Genomic DNA, 13,571 nt, shown 5'->3' with positions numbered 1-13,571 from the left:
GGCTTTAATATTACAAGCCCACAATTAAAAATTGGAAGCCCACAATTCGGGTTCTCTTAAATGGGTTACCTTTTAAGCACAGCCCAGCTGCTCTGATATTGTTGCAAAAACCCAGTTGGGCTTTGGTTCTTTTCCTTGGTGGCGTCCCAGCAGAGGAAAAACTGGTTCAGAACAGCAGGACCAACAGCAAATGAAGTGAAGCAGATGCAGATGCAAATGCTATGCAGTGAAATGCAAAAATAGCTAATAAAACTACAAGAAAAACACAGCACCAATCCCCGGCAGCGGCGCCAAAAACTTGGTGTGTAAATGGGGTTGCACACAAAACTTGCAAGTATACAAGGCCAAGCTTTATAGTATAGGGATGAGTAGGGGTTAGTCCACAGGGAGTGGGAGCATACAAGAAGTTTTCCTAAGCTAGCAATGGAGACAAGGCACTATGGCAGTGAGCAGTGATGGATGAAGGCAGTGAAACAAAGAACTAAAACAGTTAACAAAGCAAAGCAGTTAACACACGATGGCAGCACAGCAAAGATTAAATGGCAGAGGATATAAAATAACAATAGCAGGGAACCAAGGCTGTAAGCCAAGGGCAGGGGGAGTTTGTGCACTGATTTCAGTGCACAACAGCTACAAATTGCAAGAAAAACAGTGAAGGAAGGTAAATTTAGCAGGGAACAAAATAGAACTGAAATTAAGTGACTGTAAAAGGGATTGTGGCTAAGCTAAGGCTTAGTATCCACCTTGTGTCCTAATCAAACAACATATTTCTAGGTTGAGTTGAAAATCCTATGCATACATCTAGAATGGGAGGAAAACTAATTTGCTCACTAGTTTGCCCCTAGCATTGACTGTCTTTTGACAGAACAATCAATCACAGGCACTATGAGCATTAACCTCTTCCCATTGCTCAAGCAAAACAGGGCAAGGAGTTAACTATCCTAGCAACTTGTCATTTGACAGTGCATAAGGCTTCAACTGAGCCTTAGCTCAATGAATTAGAACATAATGCAACTACTACTGAATTTAAACATAAACTTGAAATAAACTGAACTGAAATTGAAATTTGAATATAAACAGGACATGGAAAATAACATTGAACTTGGAACAAAACAGGACAATTGAGGTTCTGGCTAGTCCAGACCTCTAGAGAGTGAAGCTGGCTAATCCAGCATAAGCCTTTACATCACACCAGTCCCTTCTATTTATACCCACAGACCCAATTTGGGTTTTCCCCCAAATTACAAAATTAGGGTTCTTCCCAAAAAAATCCCTAAAATCAAACAGAAATTAGGTAAATTGTTTCTACCTAATTTGACAGTACAAATCAGACCCATATCTTCTGATGCTCTCCCTAACAGAAAATTAGGGTTTTTTTAATAAATTCCCCCAAATTGACAGTAGACTAGGGTTTTGATTTTCGAACTTACCAAACGTGATAAGACGAGTCCGTCTTCAACCCATGCTTCTTCTCCCTTCTCTGCTCCTTCCCATGCCTTCAATTTCTCTTTCTAGCTCGAGCTATTGTACCAATTTCTTTCCTAGGGTTCTGAGAAAGAAAAGAAAAGAAATTGGTAGGATAGATGGCTAGAAGATGGGGGGAGTGATTATAGTGGAGTTGGTGGTGGTGTTTAGGTGGCTATGGAGTAGGTGGTGGCGATGGCAGTGGCAGGGTGATGGTGGTGGTTCTGCAACTGTCGGGGTAGGGGAGAAAGGAGGTGAAGGTCGATTGTTTTGGGAAGAAGGGGATGTTTGGTTAGGTCATAGGGTTCGGTCGCTATGGTGTGTAGCGGGATCATCGAGTTCGATGTTTGGCGAATCTCGACCGTGGGATATGGAGATGAAAGATCAATCTGACGGTGAGATGAAGTGGATCCTGCAGCGACCGTTGGATTATACAATACAACAAAATTAACGACACCAGATGGAGTTAGGTGTTGTAGTGTTAAGCGGAAGTATCGAGGTTTGATGCGCAGGCAAAGAAGCGACCGTAGGATGCAGATGCGATCCAATCTGACGGTCGGGAATGGAGGCGGGTATGGATATAGAAAATGGGTTTGGGTAAGGGTTTTGGGCCTTGGGTATGCCAAGCCCATATCTTCTTTAAGAACAATTCTTCCTTCTTGAGACCATTCCTAGCTTTTTTGGACGTGCGCTCCATTCTTTGCGGCTTCCTTGCGTAATTTCTTCCGTCTTTTCACCACTCTTCAGCTCTTTTCCGCTCCGCAAGTCATCCAGACTTTATTTATTACCTAAAAATGCAAAATTAATTAATAAAAATATTTATTCTTGAAAACAAAGAAAATACAGAATATGGGATAAAATGTAGAATTAATGCACAAAAGATGAGTTAAATGCCAAGAAAAATATATAAAAATATGCACTTTTTAGCACTCATCACTTAACCCCCTACTCACTTGAAATACCCCACATGACCACCATTTAATAATATAGAAATCCTAGCACATTTGAGAAGAATATGTAACCATTTTGTGACATTTCTTGAAAAACCAAATTGCTGCATGACTTGAAACAAGAATTCCTAACTAAGAGAGTCATAGGCCTGAGTAATATCTAGTTAATCTCATATTTCCACCTCTTCTATTGTATTCCATATCATTAACTAATCAGAGGCCAATGCAATCTTCTCTTGAATGTTTCTTCCCTTAATAAAAGCACCATGTTGAGGAGATACCACCTTGTTGATCATTTCAGTTAGCCTTTTTGTGATAATTTTTGTTATTACTTTAAAGCTGAAGTTCATCAACCCAATTGGCCTGAATGGTTTTGCTCTTTTAGCATTTTTAACTTTTGGGAGAAGAAGTAAGAAATTTGCATTTGAGCCATTGGGAATGAAACCTCTACTCCAGCAGAATTGAATAGCATTTATAACATCTTCACCTATTATCTCCCATACTTCTCTGTAAAACCAACCAGCAAATCCATCTGGTCCAGGTGCACTATCTGGATTTAATTCAAAGACTTCTTGTCTTATTTCTTCTACTGTTGGAGTGGCTTCAAGAAGGATATTTTCATCTTCATTCACTACGATAGGAATATCCTTAAAAATTTCTGAGGAATATTGAACTTCTTGATATGTGAACTTTTCATCAAAGTGTTTGATTAGAATCTCTGTTATCTTTTCTTGATTAGAAGCAATACCACCTTTCTATTTTTCTAATTCCACTATTGCATTTTGAGCTTGTCTTATCTTGAGATTAACATGAAAGAATTTAGTATTAGAAGCTCTTTCTTTTAACCACTGAACTCTGGATTTCTGTTGAATAATTTCTTTTTGTTGAGCTAAAACTAAATCTTGATTCCGTCTTACTGTTAATAGTTTATTCAAAAGGATCAAATCCATGGGATTGTTGTCAGATAGTAGTGAAGCCTTCATAACATCATCCTCTACTTGATTCACTTTTTTTGTAACATCCCAAAAAGAGTTCCAGTTCTATATTTGAATATCTTTTTTGAGTATTTTTAGTTTACTCATGTAGATGAAACTAGGATTTCCAAAGATAACTGAATTCCAAGAATCTCTAACTATCTGTTTAAAAGAAGGATGTTTTTCCATACCTTGAGTGCTCTGAAGGGTACATTTTGTGGCTTTGGTATATCAGCATTAGCACCAAAACACCATGATCAGAAATACCTCTTTCTCCCACTTTATATCCCCAACTTGGGTAGAGTTCCAGCCACTTGTCATTAAAAACTACTTTGTCAAGATTGCATACAATCCTCTTCTTTCCAGCTCTATTATTACACCATGAGAATTCTAATCCAGGTTTTGGTGATTGAATCAATCCACAACCATGTAAGCAATTATTAAATTCCAACATTTAGATTCTTAAAGGCTTAAGACCACCTCTCTTCTCATCTAGGCAAGTTACTACATTAAAATCTCTAATTACAAGCCATGGTTTATTGAGAACATTTATTCCTTCCATATCTTTCCACAGTTCCCTTCTATCTATAGTCAAAGAAGCAGCATGAACTCCAGTAATTAAAGTATCACCCATTGCAATTGTTATTTCTTGTTTTGTACATGAAATTATTGTTGGAGATTTTAGAGAAGCACTCCAAAGAATCCAGATATTACCTTTATTCTCATCAGTTGAATTATGAACAGATAACTTTAACTTTATAATGAAATCAGTAAAATACCTTATTTTTGGTTCTGCAAGAATTAAATTGTAGAATGAACTAAACTCTTAAGTTTATCTTTGGCCTTAAATCTTCTCAGGCCTCTGATATTACAGTAAACAATCTTAAGTTAGAAATTTGAGATTGAGAAGAATTTTCTCTTCTCAGGTTCCCATTTTACCAAACTAAACTGGCTGCCTGTTTTCTTGTTGTCACATTGGTTCCAGGCTTCTGCTTGACAATTAAACCACCTTTTCCCAATGGAGGGATCACATTGATAACCTCATTAACTGAAGGTGCACTAGCTACCAGATCCAATATTTTTGTTGCAGATAAGACTGGAAAAGCACTTGGAGAGTTCAAAATTTCTTCTGCCTTAGAATTAGGAGCATTATCAGCAGAGGTTTCACCTCCACCACTTTGTGATATTGGAGAATTCAAAATTTCTTCAGGCAAATTTTGAAGAATTTTGAATTTACGTGAATTAAATTCTACTTCCTTAATAACATGTTCGTTACCAAAGGAAGAGTCACCTCCACTATATTTGGAAATTGAATTTACGATGACTTCAACCCTCTCATCTTCACTTCAGTGTCTAGCATATGAGTATGTATAGTGTTCTGATCTTTTTCTTCATCATTAAAACATATATCAAAACCAGTTGGTTTATTTTTCTTTGGATTAACCTTCCTCCATGCTTTCTTAGGTTCAACCACATGCATTGTTTCATCTTGTTCAGTATCTTTTTTCTTTGATCTACATTTTGTTACAGAGTGACCAACAACCTGACAATGAATGAAAAACCTAGGAACCTTTGGAATGTTAACTCTTTGTTCAAAACTACCATATTTGGATTCAACCCATATATTATTAGGTATCACTCTTGACATATCTATTTCAACTAAAACACTTGCATAATATCCAATCTCTCTCTCTTAAGAGTAGTTTCATCTACTTTAATGGAACGCCCTAAAGAATTTCCCATGTTCATAATAATCTTCTCTTTCCAGTATTCCATACTGAGACCTGAAAATTGTACCCAGACAAAAGCAGATGTAGATTTTTGTTCTTCTGGTTTAAAATTAGGTTCTCAAGCTCTTAATCTCAAACTCTAATTTTCCACCTTCCAATCTCCTCCCCATATATGAAGTTTATCTTCTTCATTATCCAGTTTAATAACAAAAAATACTTTACCCAATGGAATTAACTGAATTGAACCTTTTGTTTTCCATTGTTTCCTTAAGATCCAATCCGCTGTTTGAATTTTCAATTTAACAAAATCTAACCTTCCAATCAAACTGTATTTCCATTCACTCAAACTTTCTTCAATATCATCATCATATATAAAACACTTAGGATTATCTTCAGAGATATTACTCATTTTACAAGAAATAAATATAGATTCAGGACTGAAATTATTTATTTTCGATTTAGAATTTTTTTTTTTCTGATCGATTAATTGATGTTTTTCAACTGACTATCAATCATTAATATTCATATTTGTAACACCAATCATTAGAAATTAAGGAATTAACTTGAATAATGGTTTTGATTCACACATACAACGACAAAAGAAGAGAAAAAATTGACCTGAGTCGATCGCCAATTCAACCGAGTCGCGGACACTCTCTGTCTTCCGAGTTTTTTTTATGACTAGCAATAGTTCCTTTAGCAGGAAGGATCCTTTCTATTACAATGTCTTGTCCGCTAGGGATGATCCTATGAGAAAGATGCGGTTCGAGGGGTGATGCAGTATAATGGTAACTTCTGGCGTGATCTCCGTGAGTGTTGGTATCGCAGCAAGGGTGAGACCACTCTGAAATATTATGACCCTTTTGCTCCTGGGAGGTCTTAGGAGAAGGATTATACCCCTGCCAACTTCAATGCTACGTACGCTGATGCTATTCAAAAGACCAATCTTCTTCCTTGGTGCGTTGGTCCACGCGGTATTCATGTTTCTTCCAAGAAAATTAGGGAAGATAATAGATTTCGCTTGCTGGAGGAGATTGATAAGACGTGGATTACTGTTATCCCCTATTCTGCTAAGCTCTTTCTACCTTTGTCTGATCGTTTTCATCTTGATCATGATAAACGTTGGGCACGTACTCTTCTTCGTGTGGTTGGTCCTGGACCCTGTGGGTTTACTACCGCAGATCCCAACGTTCCTCGTTCAGCTTCGTCGCTGCCTTATAAGTATGATGAATACCAGCCTTGGGTTTTCAACCCTGCTGCTCCTGACTAGGTAACCTTTGAGTAGGTTTCTTCATTTTTTAATCTTCGTTCATTGATCCTTTTGCTGAGAATTTTAAAGTCTCTTTGTAGCCTTCCACTGCTTCTTCCGCTGGGACTGCTCCTGTGCTACTCATACGAGGAAGAGGAAGACTTCGATTGAGGATTCCAAGTCCACACCTGCGAAGGTAAGGATTATAACCCTACCTTAGAATACGTGGATACCTACGTATTTTTTCCCTGATCCTTAGCTTGTGCATGTGTTCTTTTATAGTCTTCGAAGAAGAAAGGAAAGTTGAAAGTTGTGATTGACGTAAAAGCTTTTGATGAAGACCCAAAGGTTTTTGAAGAGGAGCTTGAGGATATGGAGGACATAGAGGATATCGAGGATACTTCCCTTATCCCTCATTTGGATGATATTGAGAAAGACTTTACGAAATTACGCCCTAGCCCTGTGCGCGCTGGTTCTGTTGAAGGTGATAACCTTTATGTTGCTGGGGGGGGGGGGGGGTCTTCGTTAGTGAGTCAAGAGATTACTCAGGTTGCTGAGATCCCTGCTCTTTTGTCGGAGGTATCTTCTCCTTCACAGCTCGTTGTTCCGGCTACCACCAGCACTATAGTTTTGTTTTTGAAGGGTCCCTCGTCTTCTCCATCCACCTCTCATCATTCAGGTGGTTGGTTTGCAAAGGGTGTAAGGGTCAGTAGTTCAGATTCTCAGTCGAAGAAGAAGGTTGTGATTTCACTAGGCAGCTTCTCCTTTAATGATACGTATACCTCGTTGGGAAGCACTTAATCTGTCTCTACTTCCCCTGCAAGTAAACCCGTAGGTCCACCACATTCGTCTCCTGATTGGACTAACCTTGGTAACCTCCCTTCTGTAGGTGACATGAACTTAGGTAATACTTCTGGCAAAGCATCTGTTTCTGTTCCTAGCTCTTCGACTATGCCTTCTCTCCATCGTGGTGATGATCAAGTACTAGTATCCCATGTTCGTTCCCAAGCGGTTAGTGGGAGGTCTGCTGATCAAGGGAAAGGTAAGTTACCTGAGAATATGAGCCTTGGGAGTTATGAGGATGTTATTCTCGAAGCTATAATGCGAGAGTCCAAAGGTACTTTTGCTGCTAAGGTTGACCCGCATCAGTTAAGTAACTCTTTGGAGATTGCTTCTAAGCTTAATGCTTTGACAGCTTAGTACCAGATGGCCAAGGACCTTTTTTTCGATCCAGACTGTCTTCGTTCTTGTCAGAGCCTTGGTTACATCCGAAGGGGGAGTATTCAGTAAATATAGGCTTTCATGGATAGTTATGTTGGTTTTCTTCCCCGTTTAACCATGTTCTCAGTAAATATCTTCTTTTCTCGTCTTTTGTGCGTTGCTTTGAACCTTTGTTTGTTCTTATGCTCCATTGTTTGCAGCTTTGCAAACAAATCGATGTTGGTTGTACTTTGTTCAAGTTGTATAGGGCTAATTGTACTCACTTGAGTGCTATTTTGGAGCATGCTCGCCAAGATTATGCCTTTGTTAGTGTGCAACAATCTTATTCTGGTGATGCTGCTTTTTCTGCTAAGGTACCCTTGTTGGAGAGTGAGCTGAGAAAGACTTTGTTAGAGCATAGCTCGGTTGAACCCACCAAGCGTTGGTATGTCAATTTTGGTTGTCATATTTTAGTGAATCAAAACTCATTTAACGAGTCGCTTGATTAAATACTAGAGTCAACTTCATATAGGTTAGCTTGAAAGTGTTAGGATATGAGACTTACAAGTATTACATGAAGACTTGAAGAATGTGAAGAAGTATAGAGCTACAACGACAACATCATCCTTCCTCTTGAGGTTAGTAATATTTGACTTGAACTGTTTCATTCCCTAACGTATCTTTCAAGTCGTACATATTGAAAACATAACTGTGAAGCTGTATATGATACTCTAGTTAGACATAGTATTAAGGAATACAATACGAGGTTTATTGCTTAACCATTAAACTTTGTATATAAGACATCGAAATTATCATGTGAATGCTATTGTGATTATGTATGGGTATGAGTGAAGATTTCATCCTAGGAAACAATGTTTTACATTCGTTTAAAGGAACTAAGTTCATAAACTTGTTTTTCGAACCGAAAGGGAAATCGCTAGGCTTATTGGTATTTTTATTCATTGCAAATCTATTTTGAATTACCAATATGTGTGTTTATTATAACCTCTCATAAACTTGTTTATGTATCTTGGTAAAACTATTTACAAGATCTGACTTATGTATTGGTATGACTTTTATTAGTGAAACCGATCTTAAGTAATCACTCAAGATGGTATGATCGATGCCTTGTAAATAGCAACTTTTATCTAGTCATTGGGGAACCGATCCTGGTAAAAGGTGCAAGAAATTTACAAGAGGAAATTGATCCTTGTAAGAGGTATAACACATTTTTAGTATATGGGGGAACCGAACCTATGAACATGTGCAACAAGTTTGCAGTTTTTTGGGAACTAATCCTATGGACATGTGCAACAGAATACAGGTAGTTACCATAAGTTGTGGGGAACCGATCCTAGTACCTAGTCAACTGAATTTCGGTAACTAGCATGACTATGCACGGTACTCACATAGAGGTAGAACTGAACTTGTTTTGGTAGAATCGTGAAACCCATAATTGGTGATTTGATAGGATAATCAATGACATAGTTCTTGGAATTCAGGCGAACCATTTCTAAACTTGTTTGGAAGCGTCGAAAATCGTTTCCAAGATTGTAAGTATGAAAAAGAACTTGAAAAGTAAAGATGTCAACATACTTTGAACATGTGCAGTAACTCTTATCAGTAATTGTTCAAGGATATTCCTTAATAGCTAAAGGAGAATCCCAGGATCGAAATAAATTGAGAATCTTTTAAATAAGTTTTCTTAGTTTTTATATTCTATTTAATTTCCAAAAATTAAATGCATATCTTTAGAAAATAATAATTAGTAATGTGCATTTACTGATTATAGATTTTTTTATTGAGATTTCGGTCAATATTACCGATTTTTTGTTTATTGCATATCTTCGAGAATATTCGGTTTTGGAAATTCCTTGGTGTTTGTAGAAGGGGAAAAACGAGACGCCGGTTTTTTGGGAAAGTGAAGAGTCGAGCGTGCTGTTGCGACTCTTCGGCCAGGCAAAATGTTAATCCTCAGACAGATACACCGCTGCAAAGGGGGTGCTTAGATTCGGGAAATCAATCTGTATGACTCCGGCCTAAACCAAGACAATGGTCATTCCAGGGTCAACTCGGTCGTAAAGAGGGACATGGGTTGATCTGTAGGAGGGAATCTGAGAGTTGTGTGGGATCAATGATGATCAAGGATTGTGGGTGTGTTGAAGGTTTCTGCAATATTGTTGAACTGCTGAAGTTGAGTTATGTGAATAAGTTTATATCGAGTTGTTGATGGATAATGATGATAATCGATGATTTATGATATTCGATGTCCTCGATTTAGACTTATTTATATTGCAAGAATGATGTACCACTGATCCCTGTAAGTGTGACAGTTTCTTGAGTGAAAGAGTGGGAAAGTGGGAGATCGTGGTAAAGTCAGTTACATGTCGTGCGGAGACTTGACTGATCGTGCACCCATTACTTTGCTAACTCCTTCAGCCGTTTACACGACTTATGCACGTTTCTCGTTTTGGATGAATCCACGTGCCATAGACCTCCAGACCAAAACCCTAAGTGATATCCCCCCAATTTGTGACGTGATTGATATTTCACGAATCGTGGATCTGCAAGGCAGACGCGTATTAGTTAGTCAGTTGTTGACTGATTTAGACTGTGAGTCTAGTTTTGTAGAATCGAGCATAAGTGGTGAATGCTCAGTGATTCATGGATTGAACATGTAGTTCTATGAGATGTCAATGAATTACTGACTAGAGCGACTGAGCAAGTATTTCTCAACTCGACGAATTGCTGAATATTGAGAGTTTGTCGAGCAATTGAGCAAGTATTGCTCAATTCGACGAATTTGATAATTTTGGCGTGCAACTGAGCAAGTGTTGCTCAATTCAACAAACTACTGATGAATTACTGAACATTGATGGTTGGATCAATATTCGAGCAACTGAGCAAGTATTGCTCAATTCGACGAATTATTTACTGGTGTCGTGACCCAATAAAATATTAATCAAAAATATTGGTGAATTACCGAATATTATTAATTTGGATGTTGATTTCTGAATCAACATTATTTTGTGTTTTAACTTGCTCAGAATGGTGATTCGTGGAGAGTTTGTTCGAAACCCTAATTTTTATCAATTCTTCATCAATTGGTGAGTTGCTGAAAATTGGTCATGAGTGAGGAGGGACCGACCACATGGGATGATGAGCGTCCATGGGTGCACAGTTCTCGAGTGAGCAGCACTAGGGTTCTCAGTTTGAGAATTGGTGAAAGAACGATGATTAAATACAGGTTTCATCATTTATTGAAATATTGCTGGATTCAGCATTAGGTGATAAAACCTAGGTATGAGAGATGAGGACTGACCAAGAGAGCATGGGACCGGCTTTTGGTGGTCAAGGGACCAATTGTTGGTCATTTGGAGAATCCCCCAGTTGGTTGGAGAGAGTTCGGGCCCAGTATGAACAATTGAGCAAATTAGGTCAGAATTATGAAAACCTGTGAGACCGGCTTTGTGAAAGACCTAGGAATGACTCTGGTCGGTCATGAAGGCATGCACATGTCGCCGTGGTGTCCATGGTTCCATACTGAGAGTTTCAGTATTTTCTGATGCGCGTTCGAACAACATAGTGAATTTTCAGAAGAGTTTCAACTTGACTGAGAATTCTCGATTTTTTGTTGGAATGAGCATGTATGCTCAATTCATCAATATTTTGAGAATATTAAAATAAAAGTGTTTTAATATTTAAAATTCTCATGAGAGGATAGCCAGTCATATGACTATGTTGGCTTTTGGTTTTTCATGATTGGAGCAATATTCGAGAAAATATGGAGAAATCATGAATTTTGCTCAAACCCCAGGAGTTTCATGAATTAAGGAAAATAATAATTATGAAAGATTAGGGATTCCAAGTTGTGGGACCGGACATGGCCGGCCGGCTAGGTTTCCCGGTCCCGCACACCTTTCCCTATTTTATTATTTTTCATGAATCCTTGAAGCTATGGAGAATCCACGAGTTTTTGTTGAAACGGAAGAGTTTCGTGAGATTAGGGAATAATAATTATAAAAAGCTAAGGATTGTGAGGTGTGGGACCGGCCACGGCTTAGGCATGGCCGGCCGGCCGGCTAGGTTGCCCGGTCCCACACACCTCTCCTTATTTTATAATATTATTTCGTGAATCCACCAAGTTATGAAGAATTCACGATTTTTGCAAAAACAAGGAAAGTTGCTAAAACCAAGGAGTTTTTGTGAGTTCACGAAATAACAAAAAATAAGGAAAATAATGGGAGAGGCACGAACCGACCATGGCTAAGGCACGACCGACCGGCCCGGCCCTGGGCGTCTCTTATTATTTTATTAATATTTATTGTTTTCTCCTGTTTTGCGAAAGATTCCTCATTATTTCATATTTTTGGACACTCGTTCGTGCATCCGGGTGGTCAGTCGTGCATCATTGTCGAGTACACTCGCACCATTTTTGTGGGGCTTACTCAGTGATGGTCCAGATGCCCGGTTGTTGAGTATCTATTACTAATCTATGAATTCAATGGAGAATAATCCATGAAACTGAGCAATAAAAATGAATAGTTGTTCATTATTAATTCGCAGGATCACCCGTGGATTCGACTACGAATTCAGAATAATAAAATAAGCATTACCATCCTATGGGATCGTGGATTCGACAATAAAATCAGAGTAACTAAGATTATCTATTACCATTTCATGAGATCAGTGTATTCGATCATGAAATCAGAGTAATGAGATAGCACAGTTGTTTTATTGCCATTCAATGAGATCAAGCCGTGGATTATACCATGGAATAGGAGCAATTGTTATTGCCATTCCATGGGATCAGGCCGTGGATTCGACTATGGAATAGGATCATGGTTATTGCCATTCCATGGGATCAGGCCGTGGATTCGACCATGGAATAGGAGCAATAATAGATTATTCTGGGAATTCAGTAGTGAATGTCACGGCATGATTAATCTATTGCAGAAAAGATATTAGCCAGTTAAAGCGTCACATCTATTCTGAATGGTACATAGTCAGGGAGTCACGATGTTGTTTACGACTTGAAGGCGTTAGTGTTCTCAATCTACGGAGAACCGCCTGAATCTATGCACAGTCTCTCCACATAATCAGGGAACGGTGAGTGTCACCGACGTCCTGAAGGCGTCCGCCGCCCAACTATTCTTCCATGTGGTCTCTCTCCTGCACTCAGGGAACAGTGAGTATCACCGATGTCTTGAAGGCGTTAAGCTCTCAATCTACGGAGAACCTCCCAAATACTTTATTCTGCATAGAGGTCACGACGAAATGCCAGGGATCGAACGCTCATCTTGTGGAGGATTTTTGAAGACATATTCATCATGGCTTCGTAAAATATGAATTGTCGCATGCCTGAAAGCCGTGTTAAAAACATGCCTCATGATTTTACGGTTTTTCCCCTTTGTTGAAAATCCACCATCTACATTAAGTCCCCTGCTTAGTGAGGAACAGTCATGTTCCGCAGTAAGCATTAAATGGTGATTTTTAGTCGACGAGATCAGTGATTGAACTCGGTCTACAAAGGTATCGTCAGAATCCTCGATTTGCTCCAATGGTGTCATGTACGAGAAAATGTTTGGGTGAGGACCCTGATGGTATGATAGAGTGTGATTCCGTGAGCACGGAGATGAAGCATCGCTGATTTGGTCTGTTGAAAGTCCAGTTTTGGTCAGTTTAGCATTTATGGGCTCGGCCAAAAAAAGGAAATCCTTGTTTTAGGAACAGACGTTCATTCGTTAGTTTAAGAAACAAACAAAATAGACCTTAGTCTAATGACATAAAATTTTGTCTATGAGCTTTCATGAAAATTTTTATTTTTGAAAATATGCTCTTGTTTCAAAGGAGGATGCTCGCACAAGGGAGCAAAATATTGATAAGCACATATGTGCTAGATTTTATACCCATATTTATATTAACTAGGACTCGATACTTTGGCTAATAACACTATTTTAGTGCTTTTGTAGAAAGTACAAGTGATTTCAATTGTTCGGAAAAT

Source organism: Papaver somniferum, chromosome 6, assembly GCF_003573695.1.
Source record: "Papaver somniferum cultivar HN1 chromosome 6, ASM357369v1, whole genome shotgun sequence".
NCBI lineage: Eukaryota > Viridiplantae > Streptophyta > Magnoliopsida > Ranunculales > Papaveraceae > Papaver > Papaver somniferum.
Note: the sequence above shows the minus strand (reverse complement) of the source record.